The sequence below is a fragment of the Chiloscyllium plagiosum genome, unplaced genomic scaffold, assembly GCF_037043375.1.
Source record: "Chiloscyllium plagiosum isolate Xiang-an unplaced genomic scaffold, Cpla_swu_hap1 HiC_scaffold_49, whole genome shotgun sequence".
Lineage (NCBI taxonomy): Eukaryota > Metazoa > Chordata > Chondrichthyes > Orectolobiformes > Hemiscylliidae > Chiloscyllium > Chiloscyllium plagiosum.
Window position 1 is genome coordinate 22,720,961 of NW_028270187.1, and position 6,519 is coordinate 22,727,479.

A 6,519-nucleotide genomic window follows, 5' to 3' on the forward strand; every position below is an offset into this window, starting at 1 on the left:
GGAACGTAAAGCAACAGCAGAGCTGCTTGCGATTTTCCGCGCGGGAGGCGAACACGATCATGACAGCACAGACACTTCGGAAAATTCGGCACTTCACCACACCACAGTTAATTCCACGGGAAGCAAACTCATTTTTCTTCTGTTTCAAACAGAAATGCAGCAGGGGTCGAAACCGCATTTGAACAAGCGGCGTCGTTGGAGTTGATCAGCAGAAATGGCAGCGGTGGGATTCGAACCCACACCTCTGTCGAGACTGGAGCCTTAATCCAGCGCCTTAGACCGCTCGGCCACACTACCAGCCACCCGCGGCCGCCCATTTTCTTGCACTTCCAATTGTGCTTCTGCATAACAACACATGCGAAGTCACGTGTAAAGGGTTCCATGTCCCCTCTCCGACTCGCACAGCTGCTGGGATGTGTCCGTCTACAATATCAATTTCGCAGCAGATAATGATAGCCCATCAATCCAGACAAAAATCAATGGTATGCTGAGTCTATCTTCTCAGACTCTTTTCAGCTACAAATGTATCTGTGAGTGCGTGAGAACATATGATCGGTTATGATATTGGTCAAATTACCATGAGCTGCTTGACATTACTGCAATTTCGATTCTTGCTTTGCTAAATGATTTCACCCATTGCTCGAAACAGGACACCTTTCACGTTTACACGGAACACGAAACACACCGGACTACAGGAAAAATGCACAAAGCTGAGCAGGCCGTGTTCCACATCATACTGTGCAGCATAGTTACAGTCACTGTGTCTGTTTTGCAAAATAAGAGTCCCAAAGAATGTTCTCCACCCTAAAACCGGAGGTAGCATTACATTCCGAGAACGACAGATCACATTGTGAGGATGCTCTGACCTCGGAGCCAGTTCGAGATGCCACTTTCCTTGCCTTTTACCTTAACCGTGCAATTTGCTGCAGAGATGTTCATTCCTGGACATGAGCCACATGGATACCAACTGAGAAGGAAACCTGTGTGGGATTCGAGGAGAAGCGACTCAATAAATTTTGCTAAATTCCATGGTGCTTATTAGAAATGCAGTTTCTGTTCACGTCAGTCTAAAAGGCAGTTTCTGAACATAGTAACAGAAGTCAAAAGATAATTACCTCACCCCACCCCCACTCCGGAAGAGGTGCTAATTGCCCTTGAGTGCTTTTTGTTCTCGATGTGAAGAGTTCTCTCGCCTGAGTCACCTTCACGTCTCTGGTTGCTGAGTGAATCACAAAGAAGGAATTTCACCAGAGCTGCAACTGCCTGACTTCTCCACTCGCCCTCCCCGTGTACATTTTCCTGCTGGTCAGTGATTTAAAGAAAACCAAATGGATGCGATGGCATTCTGTAATCCTTTAAAGCCGGTGTAAGCATGGTGTATCTCGTCCATGCTCACCACATAGCCAAAATTAAACAAGTCCCATGAAACAACGAGCTATTGGAAACAGAAAGGTGAAAGGTAGAATGGCTTCAACTGTCAGTGCTGGATGCCACTGAGCCGCAGCACGGCTGGCTGAGGCTAGTTTCTGTAGTGTAGTGGTCATCACGCTCGCCTTACACGCGAGAGGTGCCCATTTCGGAAGTGCGCAGTAACTGCTTTGTTCTTCAACTGCGGCCTTTTACATGGTCAAGAACGGAGTTTTCAAATTCCCGTGGAATTAACTGTGGTGTGGTGAAGTGCCGAATTTTCCGAAGGATTTAGTGATGACCACTACACTACAGAAACAAGGCGCAGTCGCCCCTGCTAAGGCTCGGTGGCACCCAGCACTGAAAGTTGAAGCCATTTTACCTTTCACCTTTCTGTTTCCAATCGCTCGTTGTTTAATGGGACTTCTTTAATTTTGGCTATGTGGTGAGCATGGACGATATACACCAAAGTACCTCTTTCCACGCGGTGTGCGCCCATAACATTGTGTTGCTGACACCGGCTGTAAAGGATTACTTTTTCGCGGAGCTTGCCGTCGCAGTCTGTGGCACAATCATTTAGTCTGTTCGACTGCTCACGGGAAAGGTAGCATTGTAAGACACTGCAGAAACGAACGACTTCCTCACTTTTGCTCCGACTGACCATACTCCGGGAAATTTTCCCAGATTCTCAGTTGAGGATTTTTGCAGCTGGAAGTTACATCAGAAACCCTGTTAATTCGTAATGTATTGAGCGAATCGCAAAACAGAAAGCATTTAACACGGAACACAAACAAAACTGGCAAACCAAATGCATTTTCAGACACAGCGAGCGTGAATGCAAAATGTGAGACAGGCCGGGGGCATGAGTCATAAAGTAATCTCAAAACTAACAACAGGGCAATTCCAAACTGCTCTTTCAAACATACTGGAGCCTGAGTGCACCACCACTTCCCAGACAATGCTGAAAAGAGAGAAAGAAAGAACACAATAAGAATGGGCCATAAAAAAGTGAATTTCACCAATCACAGTCTCGATTAGATTACCTTTCCCTTCCGATGTACCCAGGACGGAAATGAAGGAAATGGGAGAAATTCAATAACATGTGACATCGCAATTCATTGGAACGATTTTCCCATTGGCCAGAAAACAAAATAACGACGAGTCGGGCCACCGCAGGACTTTGTTTCACAACAGCAATGAAATAACAGTCGCCATTCGGTTCCAGTAAACGCTCAACTTGCCTGGGACAGCAGAGCTGTTTGCGATTTTCCACGCGGGAGGCGAACACGATCATGACAGCACAGACACCGGTAAAGTCGGCACTTTCCCACTCCACAGTTAATTGCCCGGGGAGCAAACCCATTTTTCTTCGGTTTTAAGCAGAAATGCAGTAGGAGTCGAAACAGCATTTTAACAAAATGCGTCGTTGGAAACGGTCAGCAGAAATAGCAGCGGTGGGATTCGAACCCACGCCTCTGTCGAGACTGGAACCTAAATCCAGCGCCTTAGACCACTCGGCCACACTACCAGCCAGCCACGCTGCCCCATTTTCTTTCACTTCCAATTGTGCTCCTGCATAGTAACCGATGCAAATCCACGTGAAAAAGGTTCCATGATCCCTCTCCGACTCGCACAACTGCTGGGATGTGCCCGTCTACAATATCAATTTCGCAGCAGATAATGATAGCCCATCAATCCAGACAACTATCAATGGTAAGCTGAGTCTATCTTCTCAGAATCTTTTCAACTAAAAATGTATCTGTGAGTGCGTGAGAACATACGATCGGTTATGATTTGGTCAAATTACCATGAGCTGCTTGACATTACTGCAATTTCGATTCTTGCTTTGCTAAATGATTTCACCCTTTGATCGAAACAGGACAACTTTCACGTTTACACGGAACATGAAACACACCGGACTACAGGGAAAATGCACAAAGCTGAACAGGCCGTGTTCCACATCATACCGCGCAGCATAGTTTCAGTCACTGTGTCTGTTTTGCAGAATAAGAGTCCCAAAGAATGTTCTCCACCCTAAAACCGGAGGTAGCATTACAATCCGAGAACGACAGATCACATTGTGAGGACGCTCTTGTCCTCGGAGCCAGTTCGAGATGACACTTTCCTTGCCTTTTTGCCTTAACCGTGCAATTCGCTGCATAGATGTTCACACCTGGATATGAGCTACATGGATACCAACTGAGTCGACGAGAAGCGACTCAATAAATTTTGCTAAACTCCACGGTGCTTATTAGAAATGCAGTTTCTGTTCACATCAATCTAAAAGGCAGTTTCTGAACCAAGTAACAGAAGTCAAAAGGTAATTTGCTCACCCACCCCCCTCTCCGGAAGAGGTGCTAACTGCCCTTGATTGTTTTTTTGTTCTCGATGTGGAGAGCTCTCACGCCTGAGTCACCTTCACACGTCTCTGGTTGCTGAGTGAATCACAAAGAAGGAATTTCACCAGAGCTGCAACTGCCTCACTTCCCCACTCCCCCTCCCAGTTTACATTTTCCTGCTCGTCAGTGATTTAAAGAAAACCAAATAGATGCGATGTCATTCTGTAGCCTCTCTGTCGATTCCTCCGTTTCAGTTCCAACGTGGTTAGATATCGGGACGCTATCAAAGCACAGGTCCAGAGGTTCCTCTGAGAGTGTAATTTCTTTCATTGCTGTTGCTAATTGAATGAGCCACTAACGTGCGAACTGCTCCAAAACATGATTCAGGACCTCTGGTAACAACTCACGCAGGTTGAATAACGACAGACAACTTCCAAATGATGTCCTTCATAGACGACTTTGGGGGCACATTTGACAGACAGACTAGTTCAGGAATCCGCGGTGCGCTGTGACACCAGCGCATCAGCTTCTTCCCTGTCTTGGAAACGGGCCGCCTGCGCAAGGAATGCAAGTGCGGTACTGCTTTTCGTGGAAGGATCAGAAGGCGGTAACTACACTCTCAAACAGAATGACATATGATCACAACCAGGTTGGAGAAAAACTTTACAATGCTTTGCACAGTAATTAAATGGAGTTGCATTACATTTCACTACGAGAGCAAATTCGAAGGCAGGTTTGCAGATGGGAAAGCAAGCAAGAAAACTCCGCTCCTGTCCATGTAAAATGCAGCAGTTGAAGAACACAGCAGTTTCTGCCCAGTTTCGAACTGGGGACCTTTCGCGCGTAAGGCGAACGTGATGACCACTACACTACAGAAACAAGGCGCAGTCGCCCCTGCTAAGGCTCGGTGGCACCCAGCACTGAAAGTTGAAGCCATTTTACCTTTCACCTTTCTGTTTCCAATCGCTCGTTGTTTAATGGGACTTCTTTAATTTTGGCTATGTGGTGAGCATGGACGATATACACCGAAGTACCTCTTTCCACGCGGTGTGCGCCCATAACATTGTGTTGCTGACACCGGCTGTAAAGGATTACTTTTTCGCGGAGCTTGCCGTCGCAGTCTGTGGCACAATCATTTAGTCTGTTCGACTGCTCACGGGAAAGGTAGCATTGTAAGACACTGCAGAAACGAACGACTTCCTCACTTTTGCTCCGACTGACCATACTCCGGGAAATTTTCCCAGATTCTCAGTTGAGGACTTTTGCAGCTGGAAGTTACATCAGAAACCCTGTTAATTCGTAATGTATTGAGCGAATCGCAAAACAGAAAGCATTTAACACGGAACACAAACAAAACTGGCAAACCAAATGCATTTTCAGACACAGCGAGCGTGAATGCAAAATGTGAGACAGGCCGGGGGCATGAGTCATAAAGTAATCTCACAACTAACAACAGGGCAATTCCAAACTGCTCTTTCAAACATACTGGAGCCTGAGTGCACCACCACTTCCCAGACAATGCTGAAAAGAGAGAAAGAAAGAACACAATAAGAATGGGCCATAAAAAAGTGAATTTCACCAATCACAGTCTCGATTAGATTACCTTTCCCTTCCGATGTCCCCAGGACGGAAATGAAGGAAATGGGAGAAATTCAATAACATGTGACATCGCAATTCATTGGAACGATTTTCCCATTGGCCATAAAACAAAATAACGACGAGTCGGGCCACCGCAGGACTTTGTTTCACAACAGCAATGAAATAACAGTCGCCATTCGGTTCCAGTAAACGCTCAACTTGCCTGGGACAGCAGAGCTGTTTGCGATTTTCCACGCGGGAGGCGAACACGATCATGACAGCACAGACACCGGTAAAGTCGGCACTTTCCCACTCCACAGTTAATTGCCCGGGGAGCAAACCCATTTTTCTTCGGTTTTAAGCAGAAATGCAGTAGGAGTCGAAACAGCATTTTAACAAAATGCGTCGTTGGAAACGATCAGCAGAAATGGCAGCGGTGGGATTCGAACCCACGCCTCTGTCGAGACTGGAGCCTTAATCCAGCGCCTTAGACCGCTCGGCCACACTACCAGCCAGCCGCGCTGCCCCATTTTCTTTCACTTCTAATTGTGCTCCTGCATAGTAACCGATGCAAATCCACGTGAAAAAGGTTCCATGATCCCTCTCCGACTCGCACAACTGCTGGGATGTGCCCGTCTACAATATCAATTTCGCAGCAGATAATGATAGCCCATCAATCCAGACAACTATCAATGGTAAGCTGAGTCTATCTTCTCAGAATCTTTTCAACTAAAAATGTATCTGTGAGTGCGTGAGAACATACGATCGGTTATGATTTGGTCAAATTACCATGAGCTGCTTGACATTACTGCAATTTCGATTCTTGCTTTGCTAAATGATTTCACCCTTTGATCGAAACAGGACAACTTTCACGTTTACACGGAACATGAAACACACCGGACTACAGGGAAAATGCACAAAGCTGAGCAGGCCGTGTTCCACATCATACCGTGCAGCGTGGTTTCAGTCACTGTGTCTGTTTTGCAGAATAAGAGTCCCAAAGAATGTTCTCCACCCTAAAACCGGAGGTAGCATTACAATCCGAGAACGACAGAGCACATTGTGAGGATGCTCTGACCTCGGAGCCGGTACGAGATGCCACTTTCCTTGCCTTTTTGCCTTAACCATGCAATTCGCTGCAAAGATGTTCACACCTGGATATGAGCCACATGGATACCAACTGAGTCGACGTGAA

At 46.5% G+C, this 6,519-nt stretch overlaps 3 non-coding genes across 3 annotated transcripts; all 3 read right to left on the minus strand.

Annotated features, from left to right (window-relative positions):
* Positions 1 to 2,853: 2,853 nt before the first annotated feature.
* Positions 2,854 to 2,935, minus strand: trnal-uag (transfer RNA leucine (anticodon UAG)). Its single transcript has one exon. It is a non-coding gene; the product is annotated as a tRNA-Leu (tRNA).
* A 1,617-nt stretch (positions 2,936 to 4,552) lies between these two features.
* On the minus strand, positions 4,553 to 4,625 carry trnav-uac (transfer RNA valine (anticodon UAC)). The gene has a single exon. It is a non-coding gene; the product is annotated as a tRNA-Val (tRNA).
* A 1,127-nt stretch (positions 4,626 to 5,752) lies between these two features.
* Positions 5,753 to 5,834, minus strand: trnal-aag (transfer RNA leucine (anticodon AAG)). Its single transcript has one exon. It is a non-coding gene; the product is annotated as a tRNA-Leu (tRNA).
* Positions 5,835 to 6,519: the final 685 nt, after the last annotated feature.